Source organism: Emydura macquarii, unplaced genomic scaffold (genome assembly GCF_026122565.2).
Source record: "Emydura macquarii macquarii isolate MOO-44397 ecotype Brisbane River unplaced genomic scaffold, CSIRO-AGI_Emac_v2 contig_1451, whole genome shotgun sequence".
NCBI lineage: Eukaryota > Metazoa > Chordata > Testudines > Chelidae > Emydura > Emydura macquarii.
The window spans coordinates 22,526,274-22,552,206 of NW_027131588.1; the positions used below are offsets into that span (position 1 = coordinate 22,526,274).

The 25,933-nt window shown below is 45.1% G+C and overlaps 1 protein-coding gene and 1 long non-coding RNA gene across 2 annotated transcripts in view; both read left to right on the plus strand.

The window, feature by feature from the left end:
• The window catches only part of PAX5 (paired box 5), a 198,831-nt gene that overhangs the window by 24,362 nt on the left and 148,536 nt on the right, over positions 1–25,933 (plus strand). The gene's annotated exons all lie outside the window — the stretch shown is intronic.
• On the plus strand, positions 11,282–17,205 carry LOC137156585 (uncharacterized). Its single transcript, XR_010920830.1, has 2 exons — positions 11,282–11,560; positions 17,100–17,205. It is a non-coding gene; the product is annotated as an uncharacterized lncRNA (long non-coding RNA).

Genomic DNA, 25,933 nt, shown 5'->3' on the forward strand with positions numbered 1-25,933 from the left:
TGCACAGGTAAGCACCCAAAGTGCACTCAGAGTAGTTAAAGATGCCACACTTTTGTATTTCAGACTATAGGGAAACTGAATCGTATCATATTGTATTATTTAAGGAAGAGGCATATGGGATCCTTTAATTATGGACTGTATTGTAATGCATATGCACAAGGGGGCAGAGTTAACGCTGCCATTTCCTGCGTTTTTAGCTCAACACGACATCCTTCGTGTTCTCTTGACATAGTTTTTTGACATATGTCTCTCTCTCTCTCGATATCGAGAGAGGTGTCTATATGTCTATAGATCACTGATAACTAGGACCACTGACGAGGTAACAACTGTAAATTGATCTTGGCTTTGGTATGAGTGGGATAGTGAAATGGAACGGGTTGTCTCTTTAGCGCTGCACGCTGTATCCAGTACTCAGTATGATTCATTACCTTTTTTGTTCCCCTTCGTCTTGACGTGTTTTTAGCAGCTGTCACCAGTCTTTAACCCAGTGGGTTGCTAGCCTACTAGCAACAGGGGCAAACCAAATCAGACAATCTTTATTGGTTTATACAGCTGAAGGTATCATTTCCCTCCCATTGTAATATACACTTGGAGCAGATGTGCCTTAGTGGGGGATGAGTTGCTTTCACTTATAGTTAAAGGACATACTACTGGGGACTGACCCGAGGAGTGGATGCATAGTAGCTAGACATTGGCTTGCTAAAGAGAGATGCCATCAGCTTTCTCAGTTTAAAAAGGCAGACTCTGCTGGGCACTGTTGCTGTTTTGTTTTCAGATTCCCCTCTTTCACTTTGGTTGCTTCACATTCAGATTCTCCCCGAGCGAAGTGGGAAGCCTGAGAGATGCCTGTTAAGCAGATGGGCTGCAAGGCTGTAAAGAATGATCTTATTTTATCGTCTTCTAATGAATTCCATTCATTTTAGGGACAAGCGTAGAGGGGTGCTGGCAGTGAGTGTCGGACCCAAGTCTAGGTTATATTACATTGTACAGAAAGGCTTTTACAAATAGCCCTGTTCAAATAAATTATTTTATTACATTAAAAACCACCTACATTTTCAGAACTGACTAGTTGTTTTAGGTGGCTCTGTTCCTGAGTGCCCAGCTTGAGCTCTCTGAAAGGGCCCTGAATTTCAGAACATGGTGAACGGCCACCCTCTGAAAATCAGGGCCTGCCACTGCATCTCAACTCAGGCGCTAAAGGAAGAGATTTAAACTTTCCCTTGCGATATTTGCCAGCAGTGGTTAAAATAGATCAGATTAGGAGGGGGAGTTCCCCAGTTCTGGCTGTTGTCGTTGTATTTCTCAGTTTTGTTTGGGGATGCAGTGTGGTGTTGTCTTGAGATGACAGGACAAAGCTACAGGAGAGAGCAGGGGAAAAAAGAAGACATGTATCAGAAAGGAGTTTATGTCTCCAAGCAGACTTACATCCAAGCAAGCAAATGACTGTGTATGATGTGTGTGTGTGTGTACAGCTGCACTCTGTGTGTGCTTGTGCAGGGCATGTACATACTGTATGCAGTGTGTGTTTGTGCAGCATGCCTGCACGCGGGGTTTGGTCTGTGTGTTTGTGAAATGCATTTGTGTAGTGCGCCTGCATGCGGTATGCAGTGTTTGTGCAATGAGCATGTGGGCTGTGTGCAGTGTGAGTGACTGCATGTGTACCCGTGCAGTGTGCGCATGTGTCCTGTGTAATGTGGGTTTGTGCGGTGATGGCGTGTGTGTCTGGCTCAGCAGGGTCACAGAAAGGGCTGGTGTTGGGATGGGGGGTGAACCGTGCCAGGTACAGGCCTGTGTTTACAGCGCCGTGACGGAGCTGCCCTCGGAAGAGTTCATCTGCTCCCCTTGGCTGTGTAGGTGCCCCTCTCCCGCTTTGTGTGACTCACTCAGTGAACAGGGCTGTGGGCAGGAATGGTTCGCGTGAAGCAAGCATTGCAGGATGTTAGTGGGAAGCCCATTTCTAGCCGTGCGTCTTTGCACCGGACACCTGATTCCAAGGCACTAATGTTTCTCATCAAATTTCCCACCAGTTTGCCTCGATGGTAGCAACAGTGGAAGCAGCTGGGTATACATTTTAACCGTGACAGGCCAGATTTTTAATGGTATTTCGATGCCTAAAGATGCAGATAGGTGCCTAGTGGGTTTTGTAGAGGCGCCTGGGCCTAGATGTGTTTACACTCTCATTACCACCATTGCTCCCACAGGTGGAGCTGCTCCAGAGGTAGAGTACTTGTGGGGAACTGAAAGAAAAATGCAAGGCCTGTGAGCTTGATTCATGCAGGGCCCAGTCCATCTCCCTCTCTTTCCACTGACGCCAGCGGGTGCTGAATTGGAGCCCCAGCTGTAAAACAGAAATGTACCACCAGGAGCCGGCATGCGTTAGAGTCAAGAGGCAGACTCCCCGTGTGGCCTGCGGTATGGGTCCAGTTCAGACGATGAATCTCAGCTTCCTGGAGGCCATTCTGGACAATGCAGGATTGCTGAGCAACTCCCAGGCTAAAATCTGGGATATTCATTGAGTAATTTCAAAGAATGAACACATTTGTGGGAACCACGTCTGTTCGCGGACTCAGAAAGGGGTTAAATGTGGCAAATAGATAGCTCTCTGCAAATCATTTGCTCAGCTCTGATCACCAGTCTGCCTGGAAATGTGAGCAGAGCCAATCCCACCATCATAAATGAAGCAATGTGTAGGATGCTTGTGTTTGCAACCACCCACCTCTTTTGGCTGCAGAAGAGGTGTGGCTGCATTTAAACAGGTCCCCACAGAACAGCAGCATAAACCATATTTCTAGTTCATCAGTGTAGAGTCTTCTCAGTGGTTGGGGGTGTTTTGGGAACTGAAAACAGCAGGAGAAGAGACCTTTACTTACACAGTTTGCTTTGTTTCCATCCTTGCCAGCCTTGACACTGTATTATTGTCACAAGCTGGTGTAGATGTAACTAATGCGGGTTCTGAGCTGGACGGTCGAAAAATGCCTTTCCCGTGCTGCTGCTTGTCACATTTAGAAGCTCTGGGCCACATGTGCCTGTTTGGAAGGAAAATCAGCAGAAGTGGCAGAGATAGCAAAGAAAAGAAGGGGTATGTCTGCACTGCAGCTGGAGATGGGAGTGGCAGCTGGCACAGATGTACACGCGCTGGCTGTACTCTAGCTGGCTCACTAAAAATAGAAGGAGGGGTCTGCGGCACGGTCTGGAGTACAGCCAGCAGTACGTGTCCACGAGCTGCCATTCCCGCCCCCAGCCGCAGTGCAGACATGCCCTGCGCTGCAAATGTGACGTGCAGCCCAAGGTGTTACACCTCCGCGGCATTCTCCCCAGCACACGTGGAGGACAGCGGGTCAAAAGGAGGCGCCTCCGGGGAAGCAGCTATTGAGCCACCTAAATGGAAGCAGCCTGATTTGCAGAGTTGCGGCGCATCCACTGCTCCTGTTGAGTGGGGGGGAAGCTGTAGGTGCACGTTGCCTCGGAGAGACGGGCTGCTTTTACCGAAGTGCCTCAGTTCAGATTCGGGCAACTAATGGAAGGCACCCGAGTTTGAAAACAGTGGCCACAGCTCTTTACATTTCTTTAGCACACGTGGGGCTTGCCCACATGCTAGGGTCTCACTGATCGCCAGATTTGGGGTCGGGAAGGAATTTTCCAGCGGGTCAGGTGGGCAGAGGCCCTGGGGTTTTTCACCCTCTCCATAGGGCACAGGTCACTTGCAGGTTTCAACTCGTGTAAATGGTGGATTCTCTGTCACTGGAAGTCAGCCAGAGGTTAGGGACCTAGTACAGGAGTGGGGGGGTGAGGTTCTGTGGCCTGGGCTGTGCGGTAGGTCAGACTAGATGATCGTTATGGTCCCTTCTGGGGCTGCGCTGTCGTGTGTGCAGCTTGTGAGTTGGGAATGAGGCAGGGCAGGAGAAGGGGAGCTGGCGGGAGAGGAGCGGAGGCTGGTGACTGAGGGCTCGCTGAAGGAGGAGGGGTGGGGAGGGAAGAACAAGGATGCTCCGGGTGCTGGAGGAGGGAGACACCTCCGGCACAGGGAGGGGGCTTGAGGAGTGGCCTGAGTGCAAGAGCCAGCCTGGGATGAGGCTGAGCCCAGGGCGCAGACGCATGCAGAAGCAGGGCCGTTCGGTGCGTGAAGAGCTCCATCTGTGTGAGGCGGGGGGGAGCCAGGTGGGCCAGAGGTGGGGAAGGAAGGTTGTCACAACCACAGCCTTATTCTCTTGTCTTGGTAGAAGTCTATGTCGGGCAAGTGTTTCCCAAGCTGTTATAAACACAAAACGTGTCTCCTTTTGGTTTCCCTGGCAACTAAGGAGGCTTCTTTTAGGGTCAAGGGACTAGGAATCTTCTTCTCCCTTCTCCACGTGGACCAGAGTTGGGAGTAAAACTGCCCTGACTAGATTCCTCTTTCCCTTCTCACCTGTGCCAGAGGATTTAGTGCCTGCTAGGGACTAGGAGACTGGGGTTCCTAGGGTTCTCTGAAATCAGGTCACATTTATATTCCGGGATCCAAAGTAGGTCCCTCACAAAGGAATGTCACTTGGATCCTAGCAATGGTCTGCTTGCCATGTATAATACAGAGAGCAGCTGTGGCAACCTGCTTGTTGTTCGCACCATGCAGGGGAGAAAAGCCATTTCACCATGCGGCTAGTGCCTCAGCAGGGTTTTCCTTCTAGACTTGCTTATGTTCCTTGGGAGGCTTGTAGGTTCTAGGCGAGCTGGGAAAGACTCGTTTAGGACCATGCCATATCTCTGGCAATTAATGTTAATGGTTGGGAAGGATTTTGTGATGGAAAACACATATGCTGAAGAGCATCACCGGTGAGTGTGGATAATTATGGTACTTGGGAGCAGAAAAATACTTGTTCCAGTCAGCAAAGTGGATTCAGTATAACTCAGAAGCCAAAGACGAAGGATCAGATCCTCAGCATAGCTCCATTTACGCCAGCAATTGCCATAGCTCCATTTACACCAGCTAAGCATCTGGCCCAGATACAACATGCTCTGGGCTAAAGTTATCACTGTAGGTGGATACCTGATGGTCAGCATTTCCTGATATATTGAAATAACTCACCGAGGATGTAGTCTTCTTAGAGGACATAAATGGTGAGGAAAGCTGTCAAAAATAAAAAGACCGAGGAGAAAAATGCAGAAGGTTATAGAGAGACAAAAATCATCTGCTGATGGAAATTTTAACATGTTATATTAGAGGTGTGCTCAACTAAAGAGCCTGACAAAACTCAGTGATAGCACTGGTAGGCCGATGCCAGAAGGGGTCAAGTAGGCTTTAGGTTTCCCAGACAGCGATTCAAATTACATTCACCGCATCTGAGCAATGTTGTATAGATTGCAAAATGTACAGGTAGAGAGAAAAATATTACCATATGTATACAGATCCGAATACGTATGTTCACACTTAAGGACATATGGCAAAAAAGCAATGGAAAAAATACACATAGAAATGAAACAGTTTGGAATCTACATATGACCAACTCTGGAAGAGCAAAGAAGAGCATGACAAACAATGGATGTTTGGAATCTACAGTAGTTATACAATTTGCAGGCCCAGCCCAGCAAATCCTTACTCACATGAACGTTCTGTACTCATGGGAATACTTCTGTTGATTTTAATGAGATTGAGATTTCGCAGGCTCTGCGGGCACTGATTTAAATTTCTCCCTCATTTAAATAGTTCTTTGCTTTCAGGAATTCTTTCCAAATGTCTCAAAACACTGGGAGCTGATTGTTCAATCAATTTGTCCATTCCCCAAAAGCAACTATCCCTTCCATGCATTGAGAACAGCCCTTTAATATGGTTCGATTTGGACTTTACTGTCCACATCACAATAATAGCTCCATACATGGTATTTCTAATGCAATCCACTCTTTGCTGGAATTAGATAGGTTTTTTGTTTCAGTGAAACCATGCAAGATCAAATGCTAGAATGGGATACTTCTTTTCCTGCTATTGCCTTTATGAGCTTGATTTTCCACTCTGTTACACCATTTTTGCATTGGTGTAACTCCGGCGGACTCAAGGGAGTTACACTGATGTAAGGTTGCTGTTAAAGGGTGGAAAGTATTTAAAGTGTTTGTAGCACTTGGGCTAGTTTCACTGGTATGCTCTGACTGCCGTGAGCCATTCAGATGATGCAAAATAGTCGTTAAACCTGGCTTAACTGGCCCCGTAGCTGTGTTAATAGTTACCCAGTGTCCCTGGCACTGTGGAAAGCAGCTAGAGCATTACCAGTGATTCTGTTGCCTGGATCCCTGCCCTGCTCTGTCAATGAGTGCTAGGCACAGGGCGGATCTGCTGCGAGGCCTGAATGCTTGTCATCCCAGCACCAGGCAATGTCAGCAATCTAGTCTTCACTCCCTATCTGAACTAGGAAGCAGTTGTAGGATTGTATCCTGCTGCTTTTTGATGGAATGAACATTTAAAGTCTGTCCAATCTACATTACAGGGGGTTGAGGTGCTGTATAGGTACATTATATGTGTTGCATTGTATGCACTATGGGGTTGCATTACAGACTAATAGATTTTTAAGGCCCCAAGGGATCATTGTGACTGTCTAGTGACTCTCGCTACACTTTGTGCACAACACAGGCTATAGAACTAAAGTATGATCCTCTGCCATTTGAGCTAAAGGACAAAGTCCAGCTACCTCCTTCCTTCTGTAATTTGCTGTTTCCTTAAATTTGGACAAATGACATTATGTTGTTTATTTGTACACATCTCCTGTGTGAAATATATCAACCTCTTTCCATGAGTGCCAACCATTAGATTGATATTGTCCCAGTTTATTCAAAGAGGAATTATCCCCTACGTGGGAACCCGCTATTCCATCAGTGGAATATGATTGCTGTCTTTGTTGTATTGTAACTTCCGGTTGTGTGAGGATGTACACTGCCATTTACTTCTTCATTAACAAGTTGTCTCCAGTTGTTTGGTTTTTGCTATGAAGTCCATTTATAAGAGTGATGGTTGTTAGATGAACCTTTAAAAAGTTTCACATTTTTAGTTTTTCCCTTCTCCCATAAAGTAGAATCACTGAAATTCAGTCTGTTGCTCATTTTTACTTGTAACAGGGTCAGGTGGCTCCTGAGCACCCCCTCATGGCTAGGGCTGACTCTGCAGCACCCTGCCTCTCCCCCCTCTTCAGGCCACTTACACACACCCTACACACTTCTTCTGTGTGGAGAATACCCTTCCTTGGGATCTGGGTTTCCTCATAGAAAATCAGACTCAAAATCCCAAATTATAGTCCAACAACACACATTTCTCTTCCTGCTGCCAACTCACTCAACCTGGGGAGCTCTACCATCTTCCCCTCTGCTTGCTCAGTGTCTCCCACAGACCTCCCAGCCTGAAGAGATATTGTACTTTTCCCCCCTGCTTGGCCAGGGCCTATCCTGCCTATACAGGCTCTCCCAATCCTTCCTAGCTACCACTAACTCACTCCTAGCAGCTTCTGTTCTGCCTAAGCATGCCCACTCAGCTGATCTTTATAGGGGAATCACCTGATTCGTCTCAAGTGTGCCTTTTTCAGGGTTGTCTAGCCCAGACCCTCCAGCCCTTGGAGAGCAAGTCACCCTGTTTCATGGCTCTGCTAAGTAAGTTTCAGCTGCAGCCGATTGCCTTGGTGTTAGGTCATATGGGCTTGATCCAGTGCCCACTAGAGTCAATGAGGGTCTTTCCAAGGACTGCAGTGGGAACTGGATAAGGCCCATGCAAGAAGTGACTCAGCACCTTCCTGACTTGCTTGTGAGCTGATGGGACCACAGCACAAGGCGGTGCGGCCTATTTGCGTTCCAGGACGTGGGCGGGCTTGATTAAAGCCCCTCCCCAAGCCTAAGGGGAGGAGTCACTGGGCCCAGGACTCAACTAATGTCAGGGGACAACAAATGAGAAAACAGGAACAGGTGTGACGGTCAGAGGGCTAAACGGAGGGAACCTGAGCGGGACACCGAGCAGAGAACCCTGGATAGCTCCCACTGCTCCTCAAAAGTGGCTAGGGAGCCAGCGGATGCGGCCCAGAGGAACTCTGCTCGGATACCTGAGTGGATGGAGGAGTGGAAATAGGCCCCTCGGTCGCAGAGCACCTCTTCGGCCAACCTCCTCTCCCTGGTGTTGTAAATGGCCACCTTGGCCAGGGCGAGGAGGGGTTTGATGAGGAGGTCCCGCGACTTTGTGGGGCCACGGAGGGGGGGCGCATAGATCAGGAGGAGGTTCTGGAGGAGCCGGAATAGGGGCTGCAGCCTGGCGCACCCCAGATAGATGTGCGCCGGGGTCTCTCTCACGCCACAAAAGGGACGGGCATCGGGACGAGGGGTGAGCTGCGCCAGGTACATGCCCATGCTCACGGCTCCATTGAGGTGGTGCGGCTACGGGCATATCTTCAGTTCTCTGCAAGCCACGGGCCAGTGGAGCTTCCAGGGGCACTTTCAGTGCTCAACCCTCATGTAAAGGCAGCAGCAGCTGTAAGACAGCAAAACAGCTGGCAGTGCCTGCTCTCTTGTGCTGACCGATACTGTCGCATTGTTTCCTGGCACTCCCCTGTCTGCATCCACCTGCTGGTTCTTGTCTTATTAGAAGGTACACTTCTTGGGGCAGGGGCGATCTTTTTGTTCTGTTTGTACAGCACCTAGCACAATGGGGACCTGGTCCATGACTGGGACTCCTTGGTGCTACAGTGGTAATAATAATAATAATAGTTGTTATTATTATTAAGAGTTGCTGTGTTTCACCTCAGAGGTGGCTGCATTTCAGGGATGGATAAAGTAACCCCTATATATAGTTTGATGATTAGGATCAATGGAGCATCGGGCTGACTCAGTGGGCTGGCTGTGCAGTCCAGTTGCAGGATCTGGCCCTTCCTTTGTAAAGAGCTGGAGGGACAGAGACTGGATAAAGATGCCACATATTTCACTGAGAGAGACAACGTGGGGAGGTCTTTTATTGGACCAACTTCCGTTGATGGAAGGGACAAGCATTCTGGCTGCACTTAGGTTCTTCTTCAGGTCTGGGCAGATCTCTGTGTAGCCCGAAGGCTTGTCTCTCCCACCAGCAACAGTTGGTCCAACAAAAGATGCCACCTCTCCGTGTCTCTCTCATAACCTGGGACCCATATGGCTACACCACCACTGCAGAGAATAGATTTTCCTGTCTGGTTGTATTGAAGTTACGGGTGCAGATCTGCTCACTGGCTGAGCTGAGCACGGAGGAGTGGCTGGGTCTCTCTCAACCCCCCTCCCGAAACTCATGGCACCGAAGGCAGCATTTGCAGCAGCTCTCTGATTTCGCTAGTTGTTTTCATGATAAAGCTCAGGGAGGTTAGAAAGACCAGTGTCTCTGTGTGTCTGTCTCTCCTCCCCTGTCTGTCTGTCTCTCTGCCTCCCTTCCTCTGTCTCTGAGTCTGTCATTCACAACTGTTACAAAAAATGTGGGGCAGCCTGGAGCAAGATGGTGCGCGGGCTGTGAAATGGCTTCGTTTGGTCCCCCTTGGCTAGCCACTGGGAGCTTTTATGAATGGAGCAGTGTTTGCCTGAGGGATCAAGGTCTGTGAAGAGCTCATTAATGGATAATGAATTTTCTCCCCCTTCCCCCCGTGCAGGAAGGAGTGGTGGTGGCGGTGGTGGTTTGACACAAACAGTGACAGGGCGTGATCTGCCCATGAATAGCCACTGTCATTGAAAGAGTGACCGGGTGGCAAGCTCACAGCCGCTCTGTTCTGGGTCTGTGACTTTGATCTCTGGGAGTGTCGGCTTCCGCTGGGCCTCTGAGGAGCACCTATTCAAGCCATTTCCCCCGTCCCCCAGACAGACTGAAAGAACTGGAGTCACACACGCACACACAGAGTGTTCAGTAAATGCTAATGCCTTTCAGCTACCCAAAAAGAGGGGGTCTGAAAAGGAGAGCATCATCTTCCTTTAGATGGAGCGGGCAGGGGTGGGGAGTCTGCCCTGGGCTGGAGTCACATTAAAAATGTGAATTTATTAAATGCATTCTGCTTTTCTTAGAACAGGCACCCACGTCGCAGGCTGAGAAGGGAGCTTCCCAAATCAGCACTTGACGCACGGGTTTTAGAGCATTTTTTAAATATGGCAAGGTCCTGTCTCAGATGCTGAAAGAAACATCCAGGGTGTCTCCATCTCTGTGTGTGGAGAGTTCTTGTCGGTACTAATGGTCAAAACACTCCAAAGAGGAAGGCACCCAACTCCCATTGACGCATGACATCCTAACTCCCTTAGGGGCTCTTGAAAACCCGATCATAAGAATGGCCATACTGGGTCGGACCAATGGTCCATTCGTCCCAGTATCCTGTCTTCCCACAGTGGCCAGAGGGAGTGCTTCAGAGGGAATGAACAGAACAGGCAATCATCAACTGATCAACCCACCCTCGGCCCACAAAGCATTCTAATAGGATGATGGTCCTTGGACCTCTTTTGAAATGGGCATGTAAGGAACAGAGATGGGCAGGAACTGGACCTGTAATTTCATGGGAAATTCTGCATTTTGGAAAAAAACATCCGTTCCGAAATGGAACAAAACCGAAAAATTTCCAAATTTCCCTCCAAACTTTCGTTTCGTAAGAAAACAAAATGAAACGTATTGGGCTGAACAAAATGTTTCACTTCTGTAAAACAGAAACATTTTGTTCTGATTTTGACCTTCACATTTGTTAAAGTATTTTACAGGACAAAGTAAAAGTCATTTCAAAGTGGAATATGAAAAGGCTCCATTCTGATTTTTTTTCTGACATGGAATTTCACTGAAATGAACATATTTTCACAATATGTTTCAATTTCAACCAAACAGCCTTTTCTGTTGGAAAAACGACACATTGGAAAAGGAGTAGCTGGCTCTAGTAACGAATTCCTGCCTCTCGCTCTTGTTTGTTACTGTGGCAAGAGTCCCCAGATCCCGCAAGCGACTGAGCATGAGCACTCTACACCCAGCCCTGACCACCTCTCAGCTCCCGGCTCTGAGCAGCTCACTATATTGGCCCTGATCACTTCTGGACACCCAGCCACGAGCAGCACTGTAATAGGGTGGCCTGTTCCTTTAAGGGTCAGAGGCCTTGGGCCCTTCATCCCGGTTCAATTAGCTCTGCCTGCTACACCTGGGAAGGCAGGGCTTAAAAGGAGTCAAGGGCAGCAACTGAGGGTTGGCAGGGCAGGTGAGCTGTTCTGTAGTGGGCAAGCAGCCTAACTGGTGCCGAGAACCAGTCAGGAATGACAGCCTGCATGGGGTGAGCGTGCTGTCTCTTGGGCCATGCATTTAAAGGCCGGGACTAGGACTAGCCTGTAAAGAAGGAAGCTAATAGCTGAGCCTGGCTGGGCTTTGAAGATTTGATTGTTTGACTATTTTTGAAAGACTCTGAGTCCCCCTGGGGACTGAGCTCTGTTATGGGGTCTGGCCACGCCGATGGCCACAGCAAGCTAAGATGGCCCTGAGAAACTGAGGCAGGGCTACTGCAGTACCATCATTTCCAGCCATGAGGGGCTGCTGGGGCAGCACCTCTGTGACACCCTCTCTGCACCTGGCCCTGAGCCCCTCTCTACCCCATTGAAGGTAAGGGCACTGCCTGCAGTAGTCAAAATGAGTGGTTCATGAATCTTTGCAGCATCAGGGCCTTAATCAGTATGGGCTGGTAAGGATCCTGATACACCTGTGTGGCCTCCCTGGCTTTTTGGTTTTGGCCACGTAGTGGCAGGCTGGCATTGTGTTGTCCCAAGCAGCTGGGGTGGAATGGGGCATGGGCCAAGCATTGGCTCCCGCACTGGTAAAGGCTGTAGCAGATTATTACTACCTGGAGCAAAGCCTGGCTCTCACTGCTTAGTTTTCTACTGTCTCTTAGGCACTAAGGATGAAATGTGCCTGAGGGCTTAAGAGGGAATTAAGGAGTGCAGCGGGGGTGTGCTGGCAACTGCCTGGTGACCGTTTCACCCCTGGTGCTTTTTGTGCCTTTCAGCTTGTGCTGGTGCATCTGTCCTCTCAAATGAGCACGGAAGTGGCCATTTTGCACACACAACTTAGGCATGTTTTTCTTAACATTTACCCCTCAAGACTACATTTTCAGAAGTGCTCGTCTGCAGCGCAGGACTGAAACTGTGGCCCTCCTGAAGTCAACGAGAGAGTTGCAAGTCATTTAATTGGGCCTATTTCATCCCAGGTGCCTACTCAAAGGGGTCAGATTTTCACAAGTGATTAGGAGGCAGCACCCCCAGTTGTTCTCAATGGCAGCTGTTGGGAGTTGGACAACTTTCAAGATGTGGTCACTTCATATGGGTGTAACTAAGGACTTGTCTACACTGTGGGCTAATGTGCTGTACAGGGGTGTGATTTCAAAAGCACAATAATATATTGCACGTTAACTGCTCTGTGTAGTCCCTGTGGGTATGGACTAAGGGGTCCCCAGTAGTGCTTTTTGAAACGCGCACCCACAGCGCCTACATAGACTAATGTGCAGTATGTTAGCGTGCTTTAGAAATCACACTCCCATAGGGCGCATTAGCCCCCGTGTAGACAAGCCCTAAAATGGCTTAACTAGGAGAAGACACTTTCTCCCTCTAAAAGCACTTACATATTTCAACTCCTCTTTCTCTTTAGAACATGCTAGGTTCATACTTGAAATTACAGTGTAGTTCGGGAACATTTAATTAAATCTCGTTTTGGGGTAAATGCATCACTATGTGCTGTGATACCATGCTGATGAGCTCAGTAGAATTATTAGAGCTGGTCAATGTTTTTCTGTTGGAAAATGCCATTTTTGTCAGAATGGGAACAGGTCAATTTGAACATGCCTGCGTTTGTTTGTTTGTTTGTTTGTTTGTTTGTTTTAAGAGACCAAGCATTTTGATAAAGGAATTTTCCCACCTTATTGAAACACTTGATTTTTTATTTTGAAATGACTGTTTTTAAATGTATTTGACTGTATATTATATTATAAATGATAAAATAACAGTCAAAATCAGAACAAAATGTTCTGATTTTTATGAAAACAAATGTTCTATTGATTTGAAATACATTTTTTGCAAAACCTTCATTTTGTGGCAAACTTTTAAATTGTTTTGGTTTTGTTTTGATTCAGAGCAAAAGTAAATTTTGAAATGTCAGAATTTCCCAGGAACAGAAATCCTGTGTTTCAACCAGCCTTAATATCTATCTATCTACATAGACAAAGGGGACATCTAAAAAAGGCGTAGGTGCTATGAATAACTCTTCGTTTAGTGGTGGTTTTGTCTTGAGCTGGAAGTCTTACATTATCACGCACTTCTTGAAACTCAGTTTTCCACTTAACCCGTGTACAATTTTAAGATGTTGGATTTCATTTTTATATTGCTATAAAAAGCCAAAAGTGCGGATAATAAAAATTGGGAGAACGATAAAAAAAAAAAATCAAGAGAAGGGTAGATTCTCATCCGTTTACATTGTCTCATCCAGTTATTTTGTTCTATATATAAAATACTTCTCAATTAAAAAAAGAGTCCTGTAGCACTTTAAAGACTAACAAATTTAATTTCTGCAGGCATAAGCTGACTAAGTGGGTTGCAGCCCACGAAAGCTTATGCCTGCAGAAATAAAATTTGTTAGTCTTTAAAGTGCTATAGAACTCTTGTTGTTTTTGCTGTACACAGACTAACACGGCTACCCCTCTGGAACTTTTCAATTGGGTGCCTTAAATAATTTTAAACACAGGACAGAGCATCTCCTGCAGGAAAGGGCAGCAATCTGAGCATTGTGGTGGAAATGCATCTAAATTAGAACAGTCCAGATCTTGGTTTGTATGAAGAACTTTGACTTGCGGAAGGGAAGGATGCCATATATTGCTCGTTTCCCTTTGGAGTAGAGGGTGGGGGTGCATGGAAGGAGGGTGGACTGATTTCTAAACCTAGTGTAGTTGCACCCACGCGAATTCAGCTCTGTAATTATGGGTCAGTCGACCTCTCAGTGAAGGTCAATTGGATGAAATCTGCTTTCAATGGGCCTGCTATAAGGAGGTGAATTGTGACACCTGCTGCCAGGCCTGAGTGGAACAGTCCAGGACATTTCATTTTGCAGCCTAGCCAGGCTGCCGACACCCTTATTTCAAAGGGAAGCCTCCGACATGGCCAGCTGTGCATTTAAAACCCATGAAATGTAGAATTATTCCTGGCTGTGCACTTTCGCTTTTCTGACAGGGCTGGAATGCATTCAGACTGCAGCAATGATGTTAATCTTTCAGACATGGGTGGATAAGGGGTTGCACAGTATTCCCCTTCCCATTTCTGTATGTAAATCCACATGGCCAAAAACTGTCCAAGGGTTTCCTTTACATGAAAGTAAATGCTTAGTTTTGTCATGTAAAAGGAGTTGTGAGGAAATACCAACTTTATTCCAGACGTGCTCTGCTGAAGGTGCATAGACCTCAAATGCAAAATTTCTGCCTGTAACAAACAGAACTTTGAAATGTGCTGAATTCATTCCCACTTTCAAAGCATTAAATAATTTGGTTGCTCAATAGTGAAAACTGTTAGAAGAAACTAGTCGAGAACCAGGTTTTCTTCTCTACCACGCTAGAAGTACTAACCCCCTACAAAGACAGGGGTTTGAACTTGATTCTCCAGAGAATTTTACAAGCTCCAGTCCTGCACACAGAGGGACCGTTGCACTGGGCAAAACCTCACTGAAGTCAGGCAGGTTGCATTTGGCCACAAAGGCCAGGTTATGCAGAGCTGATTGCAGGAGGAAAGCCATTGTCAGCATCCGAACATCAAGAGGCTTTTTCAGAGGGGTGAGGGGTGGGGAGAGAGAACTGAACGTATGGATGCGTGGAATAATAGTTGCAAAAATGATTGATTTTTTTTTTTTGGTTGAAATTGTGGAGTTTCTGTATTTGCATATCTCCCCTGAAATCCCAGCAACGTTATGAAAAATTAAACGAGAGTTGTGTGAAACTGATCTGTGTTTGTACAGCGCCTAGCACAATGGCGTCCTGGGCGATGACTGGGTACTACCAGAGAGCTACTAATAAATGAAAAATCTGAGGCGGTGGTGGTGGTGGTGCCACCTGTTTAAAGGTCTCATGGCTTGAAGGAGTGAACACAGGTCTGGGAACCCCAGAATTCTGAATGCTGTTCCTCTCTGGTATTGGTTGGCTGTCAGACTTGCACTTATCTAATGCTAGACTGACTTTGTGTAGCTGTGCCTTACCACAGCCGAATGAAGCAAGTTTTGTGGTTTATAATATGTTGGTGGGTCCAATTTCAGTTGTTGCGTTCAGTGTGCGGGTGCTGGCTCATGTTGGCGGCCTGTGATGTGCAGGATGTCAGAGGGGATGATCTGCAATAAAAGACCTATGGCCTGGCTGTGGCTGGCCCAGGTCAGCTGACTCAGGCTTGTGGGTCTTGGACTGCAGGGCTAAAAATTGCAATGTAGATATTCCGGCTGGGGCTGGAGCCTGGGCTCAGAAACTCCATGGGGGGCCAGGGGAGTGAGGGGGGTTCTGGCCCTTGACTCTAACCTGAGCCCGAACTTCTACACTGCAATCTTCAACCCCTACGAACCCCCGTCAGTTGAGACTCTAAGACTTGATGCTGGGGATTTTATTGCAGTGCAGATGTATTGTTAGCCTCAATTTGCCTATGGAAAAATGGAGGTTTACTGCAGTTCAATGACTTATCCATAGTCACTCAAAAGCCAGAACCAGGATTAGACAGCAGGGCTGCTTTGACTGCAGTGTGAGTTTTGCCACTGATTTTGATAAAGCCGGGGCTTCATCTTGCAAGTCCTGGCTCCCACTCTATGACTAATTTGCTAGGCCACAGTAACTTTCCAGGCTTGAGTTATAAACCCCTGAAAAACTTGATCAATAATGGAAACGCTGCTGTTCTATTGGCACTCCTATTAACAGCTATAATGATTACTTTAAACTTTTATTAATGGTCTGGCTGGAGGCTTGTGAAAATAGTGTTCTTTTTTAAAGTGGAGTGGCTGGACTAAATTCTACCCCTTCTTCACCTCAGGTTTTCAGTGAGAGGGTCTGTTCCTGTCATACAGCAGACATCAGTGTTACAATCTTCTTTTCTCATCCCCCACCCTTCCTTCTTTTTTGGTAAAGCAAATACAAATAAAACATACCAGCCAAAAAAAAAAAGAAAATCAGCCATGCACTAATCCAGCCCATTAATAAAACGCAAATAGAGAAGTTTAGCGTGGCGGTCTGGATATTGGAAATCTGTCAGCAATGGCCATCAGGGAACGTCAGTGGCTTTCTAAGAACATGCCCACTCTGTCTTCTCAACACAGTGCCTTCGACACGGCTTGTTGGCTGCTGGTGTGGCTCCAATACCAGGAATCTATTTGTTCTTGGTGTTTTCATTGTCATTTGCTAGGTGGAGACATTACTTGTGTCAGCACACGAGCATTGTCTATCTGGAAACTTGTATGGCCCTCATCACCATTCTATTCATGGTGATGGATTGTCACTCAAGCAAACACAATGCCAGTGTCCTGATTTTGTTTAAACGTCTTCTGTTCCTCCTGTAGCACCTGCCCTCAATGGTGGCTCCAAGCAGAGCAGGTAGGGAAATGTGTGCATGGAAAACTTTGACACCTTTTTTTTTTTTAAATTGCGTTATCAAAAAACTTCTGCAGAAAATTTCAACTTTTTGTCAAAAACCCAACAAATTTCAGCTGAAAACCAAGTTTCAACTAGGAAAATCTGAAGTAAATATTTCATTTCAGGCGGGGCAATTTAAATATAAATACTTTGGCTTGGCTTGTCAAATTGGATTATAGATTCATAGCCTTAAAGGTCAGAAGGGACCATCATGATCATCTAGTCTGACCTACTGCACAACATAGGCCCCAGAACCTCACCCATCCACCCTGTAATAGACCCCTAACCTATGACTGAGTTTAAGTCCTCGAATTTTGGTTTAAAGACTTCAAGTTATAGAGAACTCACCGTTTACACTAATTTAAACTTGCAAGTGACCCGTGCCCCATGCTGCAGAGAAAGGCGACATTTCAGGTTGGTTCAATAGTAAACTGTTTTTCCCTAAACTGCCACAGTGTCTCATGGGAGTTGTCATTTAGAAGTGTCTTATGCCCCTATTCTCCTCTACAGGCCAAGCATCCTAGTCAGACAAGATCCCTCAGATGCACCCCACTCTCCCTCCAGCTGATGTGTCTCAGTGCATAATGTGGCAGTCAGAGTTGGGCATCACAGCAGGCTTAGTCCAGCCCGGAAGGGAGAATGAGGGCATGGGGTCCCACAGTGGCTGAGGGGGACACAGTTCGATGTCACACTGAGCTGAAATGAAACTTTTCAATTCTGGAATGTCGCAATGTTTCGTTTGGACCAAAACCATTGAAATGAAATGTTCTGACACATTGGAATTGAAAGCTTTGGTTTTATGGCCCAAAATGTTTGGGTATTGGCTCAAAACGAAAAAAAAAAAAATTGGTTTTTTGAGTGTCCAGTTTTTCTGCAAGAAGTCAACATTTTTCTCACAAAGCAGACTACTTTCACGAAAAATCCATTCGGTCAAAAAACTCAACTTTCTGTCAGAAACTCCCAGTTTAGACAGATTTTTCAGCTGGTCATAATTGTGACCCTTGATGTGTTATAGAGCTGTTACCTTGACAGGACTGCCAGCCATTTCATGCCTGGCATCTAACATCCTCTTCCATTTGTCATGCAGATAGCTTTTTGGCACAGTTGAAGTATTCCTTCTATTTTATTTTCCGGGCCTATAATTTTTGTGTAACTATTCCAGCTTTAATTGTCTTTGGCTCAAGAAGCTTATTAGATATCAGTGCTAAGATTTTTGTTGTTCTGCTCTGGAGATTTTCAACTGGTGATCTTAATAAAGTATCAATGAGTGCTGCAAGAGTCTAACAGTGGAAAAAATAGGCACCTTTTAAATTAGCCAGGGCACTGACTATCGCAGGGCACTGTGTATAGTAAGGGCTTGGCGTGTGTGCTTGAACTGATGTGTCAAATTACCCCAATGGGCTGCTCGTGAATTGTAGCCCATTTATTTATTATTATTTGGAATCCCATTGCCAAGCAAACTCTGATTTACAGCGTTGTGGCATGATGTATTGTGCAACTGGTCAATTAAAAAATACCAACCAAACAAAAAAAACCCCATGCAATTGAGTAGCTGTTGACCAATTGAACTTTCCTATTTCATTCAGAATGGACATAGGGTGATCTGGAATCTCATGTAACTTCACTGGATATTAGCGTCCTTTGTAAACATCATATGCTGCAATTCTGTCTCTTGTCTCAAGAAGATTTCATGCCTTGTACTGCCTGAACTTTTTCTCTTGGCCATCCAAGTACACTAATAAGTAGCAGTGTGAAGGATTTCTTCATCTTTGATTTCTTTGCAAAACTGTTTGTATCCAGGAAAACTTGGAAGCGTTGCAGCCATTGTTTCTGTTCCCATCCAGATTCCTTTCTGGCCTGAGGGATTCAGAGATTTAAGTTATCTTCTGACATTATGTAATGCTAAGGTCAGGCCTGGCACTTGGCGAGGGTGGGTAGTCTTTGACTCCAATGAACTGTATCCAAAGAAAGGAGGGATGAAAAAATAGAAGACACATGACATCTAGGCAGGATTGATTCTAAAAAATATGTTTTTTGTAATTTTACAGGAGAAATCCATCAGGAATTCTTTGAATTGTTATCTATCCTGGGTATTTATCTGGCTACTGCTACTGCAGTATGGGGGCACCTCCCAAACTGTAATGCCTTGTGAAGTAGGGAAGTGCTGTTTCCCTTTGTTACAATGAGGATAAGTAACTGGCCGAAGGTCTCACAGGAAATGAACCCACGTCTCCAGACTTCTAGGTTTGTGCCTTAACCCCCCTTGATTTCCCTTTCCAATTCCAGATAAAAATGTTTCTGGAACATTATGTTCCCCAAGGCTGCCATACCTGAGCTGTGGAAATGGGGTCTATGTGTCGGAACCTTGACTGGTGTAAAGTGACACGGCCCCACTGAAGTCAATTTTAATCAGCTGCGGATCAGATCCCGTATGTTCAGTGTACCTGGATTCTTCTCGATTAACCAGTGTAAAAAGGTTGTTCTAAAAGCTATTCTTGCCCAGAATCTACTCCAACCTCACTTTCACACACATCCGCCTCCCCAAAGCGAGAGAAGTGGAGCTTATGTGAATACTTCTGATTCCCCAAACAGCTCTTAGAAAATGCAGCCCAAGCTGTCGCTAGGAGCAGCACACTTTTGTGTTTGGAGATACTGATTTGGTTTCTGAAGTGTAAGCAAACAAAGCTGTTCAGGTTTAACCTGTCCATGGCAAGATGGACACCAGCATCGATAGAGAGGAGGAAATTGTCCTGTGCAAATGGTGATGTGCAGTGAGTTCCTTGGAAAGTGATTACAATTGCAATCGTCTGCCAGATTGATTCCCCTTTGCCTCGCCTTACAGCTCCTTCCTCACTTCAAAAAAACAGAGATACACATCTTCCGACGAAAGCTGTGAACATCCCTGCCGATTGGCACCACCAGCCGTGGTACAATGCATGCTGTGCACCTCTTTGTTGCTCTGGAAATAGAAACAAGACTGAATTGTTCTGCACTGGTCAGCCATGGCGTGGTCATTGCAGCGAGGGGTCACCAACCTCTGATATTGAAAAAATAATGGTGCTCCTTGAATGTGTTTCCTGTCTTTCAGGCTGCGTTTGTAAGCCAGTCACATCTAGCCAGTTACCACAAAACTGATTCTGGAGTCTTCTGTTTAGAAACCCACAACGCACATCCCATGCTATCTCCATTAAACGGAACGAAACTAGCCAATAAGCACCATTCCAAAGGGTGCAAAGACCTTTCCTATTACCCTGGACATTTCTTTTAAGAAAAACCCTACATAGTAGGTAGTTTATATATATATATATACACGCACAAGTATATCAAATAGCTATCATCTGAATCTGTCAATATTCTGAACATACACAGTTGTCATGCACCCAAACAGGGTCACATTTTCAAATGTGCCTTAACTAGGCCTCCACATTTTATGCCCCAAACTTTCTTATAGAAATGATTGGCAACACAATGAAGGTCATTTGCTTAGCTCAATAATCAGGTCTGTTGGCATAACACTTGTTAAGAAAATGCCTGCAAATTGTGGATGCAAAAAATGACCATTTATTATTATCCCTATCCATTGTGCTGGGCACTGTACATTCATATTCCAAGGAATTGGTCCCTGCCCCAAAGATCTTGCAATCTAAGGTGGCCAATTTTTAAAAATCTGGTCTCCTGTGGGTATGAATGCATTTGCAAGTGTGTGTATATAAACATGCATGCCTCTCTGCATTGTCCTAACCTCTACAGAATATTAAACAAAAGGGAAATGAGAGCCTTTCAAAGGAAGTTGATATACAGTATGTAAATATATTAAGTTGATTATAATCAACTTAATGTACATCTTTGGGGCAGGGACCAATTCCTTGGGATATGAATTTTTATTTTTGTTTTATTGGGTACTATTTTTTTCTTGGTTTTGATAAATTGTAGTATGTTTATACCTAGACTTACAGATATGTTTCTCTATGCCACACTCTGTTGTGGTGTTTGTGTGTACAGTAAATGAGAAGACACACTTAATTATAGATATAAACTATGCAAAATAAGTAATATACATATAAATGCTCACTCGGTAGCTGTAGATTATCACTGATTTTTGCCAATCTCTTTTGACAGGCTACTCATTCCCCCTTGCTTTAATTCAGGATATCCCTTTCAAATGGGTTCCATGCACTTCTTTGAACATTGAAAGCCATATAAGGAGAACAGATATTCTTATGTTCTGCACAGTGCCCAGATATTCTTCAGATTGAATATGGTGACCTCACCTTTTCATCCATGATTAGCATCTGCCTGTTCATTCTAGTATGACCTATTACACTGCCTCCCTGCTTTATGTTTCTAGTCATCTTCCAAGAACCACAATTTTTGTTGAACTCTGACATCCGGGACTAGTCATTTGGGTCACTGACATTCATCTGGTAACCCTGCAACCCCATTAGCATGACTTTGTCTCCAATCTCTTTCTCCTTTCCTGCTAAGTTGGGGAGAGGCAGTGAAGTTCGTGCTCCATAGTTGAAACTGCTATGGGGTTTTACTTTTGTCTGAAAACAGCGATATTGGAGTATGTTACTGACAGTCATGGGTGTCCTAGGATCACAGCGGGGGGGTGGGGGGGGGGAGGAATTTCTTAAGAATCACTTTAAAAGTGAGAAAGACGTCTTGGGGCTCTTCTTTGGGGCAAATCTACATGAATATTCCTGATAGACTGAGAGTCTCCTATGTTATGTTCTTTACAATTCACAATGGCCACCTAATGTTTGCACATGGGGTGCTTGGTCCTTCTCTTGCATTTCATTTCTCAATGGATGTTCATCTAGCTATTTATCATGGAAGCAGAGTCAGCCTGTAACTGCTAGTATTTGGATGGCTGAATCTCTTCCTGCAAAGGAACTCCAGCACAAACTATTGCCAGCTTCAGTCCAAGGGTGGAGACAGAAAGGTCTTTCAGCAGATGATTGATTAATAAGCTAACCTCATCAGCAATGAGCAGCGGGTAAAGTGTGTGTGTGTGTGTGTGTGTGTGTGTGTGTGTGTGTGTGTTTGGGAAAGGAGGGGAAGAAAAGACCTAGGAAAGAAAGTATCCTGTAGCTCAATGAAGTAAAAGGAAACCTAGAAGTCTGATAGTTACTAGCTTCCATTAAAAACAAATTATAAACAGAGCAATCATAGCTACAATTGCAGTGAGATGGCAGAGGTCTTTACGAGTGCTGATGGGCTGCTGATAGTCAGTTGAAACAAATGGTTCAATAGTGTGATACCTCAGCTCCCAATAACAGAGGGCAAATGGCCTTCCAGGAGGAGATATAGATTTTCCTCTGAGATATGGAAAGGGAAATAAATTAAATTATGTTAGAACATAGCTTAAAAAAAGGGGGGCAGGAGGGAGAGAGACAGAAAATAAGCTGCTGCTGGCATTTGCAATTTAATTGATATTTGGCGGCAGGAAGCCAATCAGTATAAGTAAATTGACGTTCTACGATAAAAATAATCGCTTAATGGGATACCTTCCCCCCTGGCGGAGGCAGAGCGGATAAATGTAGCCAGACCCACAGAAAGCAGCGTGATGGCTGTTACTGGGTCCAGCCTGCTGCTGTCTTACTGGCAGGGTTCTGCTCAGGCTACAGTATATTTTTATGGCATCTGTCTTCACTCCCTGAGAGAAGGCAATGAGCGGTTTCACACTGATTGCTGCTCCAGCCAACGGCAGCGGGGAGAGAGACCATAATTAATGACTTTATTTGCTGGAGCACTGCTGAGAACAATTGAGTTTGTTATGGTAACGACTGATGCCGGCTTTCCCAGAGGCTCAGGGGAGGTGTTTTAGTGTGGAGTCCAGCAGCCAGAAGCCGGGCAGCGTACCAGATGATCCGCTCGCACAGGGAGCGCTGGCAGATGAAGTGTCAATAAAGCTGAGTGATTCAGCCTTGCGCTGATGAGAGCGCAGTGAAGGATGAGGGCTGGCATGAAGCATGGGCCTTTTTGGACACGTGCTTCCAAGATTCATTATTATGATTCCTTTTTTTTTTTAGCCAGGCTTCAGGGGCGAGTCATCGTGGGAGAGCAGACTCTATACTTCGGTGAGATGAGGCTGGGGGAGGGAATATCTTTTATTGGCCCAACTTCTGTGGGTGTGAGAGAGAAGCCTTCCAGCCACACGGAGCTCTTCTTCAGGTCTCTATATCTGGGGTTGGGGCTGCCACAAGATTTTCAGAAGATTGCTGGCAGTTTGTGCAGCAGGATCTTTTCCCTTTCCAAGCCAGCAGGCAAGAAAGAATGCTTCAAATGTCCCTTCAGGCGGCAACAAAGATGATGTACAACACCCCACCTGATCCAACTCAGAATTTCCCAGGGCTGGTGAATTTGGGTATGTTTTGTGGTGCTGCAGGCAAAGTGATTTTCATGCTTCAGGCGTTTCCTTTCTTTGATTCCTGTCCCTCGTGTGGCTTTTTCGAAGATGTCACTCAGAAGCAGGATGGCGCAAAACTCAGCGGTTTTCCTTCACAGTGGTTCATGCAAAGATTTTCTTTGGTTTCACTTCACCTTGATTTACAGCTACTGGATTTCACTTTGAGTGTTAGGGGTTAAAACAAACCCAGTGTTTCAAAGTGAAACTCTCTTTAAACCACTACGATTCATTTGATTGCACCTTGTGCAAACCCCTGTGTACATAGCATGATTTTGGTGTGAAAACAGAGAAGACTTCACGTCGGCTTGCATTTGGGCCCATGATCACTTGAAGCTGAACCCAGACTTTCTGCACAGGGCTGTGAACTTTCGATAAGCTTGGCCTGAATTTGGAGACTGTAATGAAACAGAGAACCAAGCAAATTCTGTGTGATCTGGCATTTCACGGAGAACATTTCACACCGTTTCAGTTCCAAGTTTACTTTCTTAGTCCCTGTCTTACATAGACCATAGATGTCCTGGGCCATTCTAACAATTTACCCTCCTCTTTCTGCCAAGGGAACGATTTTCCCATTGATGCTAATTCATGTTAAGGGCTCTTGTCTTGTTCAGTATCATCCTTCTATCTTCTCCTTGGGTGGCCATGAGGTTCAACACCATAAGGATGTCCTTCCAAAAGGTGCTTAGCTGGTTTTTCATCGTCCAAGCTACATGCCCTGCCACTGAAATCACTGATTTCATCACATGTACTACATAGAACTACCATAGTTCCTATTAGATCTTCCTCTCTGCCCTTCGTTCTCCCAAAATTCATCACTAGACTTTATTTTCAAAGGTATTTATTTGTCTGTCTTACTTCTTAGTAAGTGCCCAAGTATCTCGTCCTTATCAAACTATAGCTGAAGACTTATTTACATTCTAAGTTTTAATCTGGAGAAAAGCTTTTCTCAGGGGAAAAGGAATGGGAAAAGGCACTAACCATAATACTTTTGTACACTTAAGCATCAGGGCAAATTCTGAAATTCCTTGAACTCATTGCTGGTCAAAAAGTAGAAGCAAAATTGGGACTGCTCCATTTTTCATTATATTTTTCAAAAATACATGACCAGTGGAGATTTGACAAAGAACTGGGGAGGGTGGCATTTGCAAAAAACAAACCAACCCCCCCACCTCTCGAAAAAAGAGTGGAATTTTCCTCTCTGCTCTCCATTTTTTAAATAAAAAATTTCCAAATGTTCTGACCTCACTCAAACCACCAGTCAAGGGATGAAATGTGTATGTCCAGATGGTGGATTTAAGAGTGCCAATGGGTGCTCTACTGCTGAAAGAAAATGCGGTTTCAGAAACAGCGGTTGTTCAGAGAAGCAGCATGTGTGTCCCATCACCTCCAGGGTCTGCTCATGCAGACTCCTTACAAGGGCAGAAAGGGTCCTCTACCCTCTCAGCTGGAATCAAACTTGCAATGCCTATGAAAGGTAACAGGTAGTGGAGGACTTGAGGAGCAAAGAATAATTGGGATGGATGGGAGATGACTCACTGTGGAATCCAGTAAACGGATTGCCTAGCTGTAATTTACAATGTGTGGATTGTCTTTGGTGCGTATAGGTCAGTTGTGGGTCTGCTTATGGGATCCTGGGAAAATGTTACAAATCACAAAAGCTAAGATGGAGGGCAAGTGAGATTCGTATGCCTACAGTAGGTCCTGCACAGTCTGTGCTGAGTCCTGGGCTGTTTATACCAAAACTATAATCTTCCGTTTGAAATTTAGTGCAGTGTTGTGCTATCCTCTCACTTAGGTGCACTTTTTGACATCATGGCATTCTGGACTGAGCTTGGGGCCAGGAGTCAACAGCTCCTGAATTCTAGTTGTTCTGGAGCTCACTCTTTGATCATGGGCAAGTTCCTTTAATCTCTCTCTGCCCCAAGTCATTCCATCTCGGTAACGGGGATAATATGTACGCACCTTATGCTATTGTAAGACCATCCGTTAATGTTAGTAAAGCATGTTAAAATGCAAATCACTATTTGTGCTTAATAATAATAATATTTGATTTATTATTACCCTATAAATGAGAAGGTGGTCTTGGCTTTATAGAGTACTGGTTAGCTAAGAATCAATGGCCTTATCTATAGAAAAATCCTAGTGAAGACAAAGCCAGGGAGCATATAATGTATATTAAAGCAGGTTGTAAAATGTTTTCCCCATCCACCTTGTAGAAAATACTGACAAAAACAAAACCACTTTTGTCAAAAATTTTCTGTGCGGAAAACTTTAGTTTTTCATCAGAAAACTGAAAATCTGACTTTTTTTTTTTGTATTTTCTGTTTTTCACAAACAAAATGTGAAAAACTTTGACCAATACAATTTTTTTTGTTTTGTGTTTGAGGAGAATTTTTCAGTCTGCTGACTGAAAAATAAAAATCTTCAAGAAAAGCAGACCTTCCTGCAAAAACTTTCGTTTTGCTAAAAATCCAGTTTTCCACTGGAAGAAGTTTTTTGATGTAAAATTTCCAACCAGTGTAACTATCTCTTTTTTGTTTTTGATCCTACCAAGTATTGTCACACCTTGCAGAGGTGGTAGAAAGTGACTCTATGGGGATCCGCTACAGCCCCAAATTGACCATTCTTTTTTTCAAGTGGCTCCTTGGAATGGTTCATTTTTAGTGAACGCTTCGTACATGGCAGAGTATTCTGTTGCTAGGTCCTGGAAGTTGCCTTACTTTAGGAACCATGTTAGCCATCTTTCATGCAACGATGAGGAGAATATTTCTATATCTGACAGGACTTGTGGGCTTCGTCTTGCAGTCCTTCAACCCAAATTCCCATTGATTTTATTACAAGATCTGTGAGGCAGGATTTTGGGTTTTTAAGCAAGAAATATCTTCCCCTTTTTTGAGGTATTACACAACCAAACTCTAAGTGAACCCTTAAT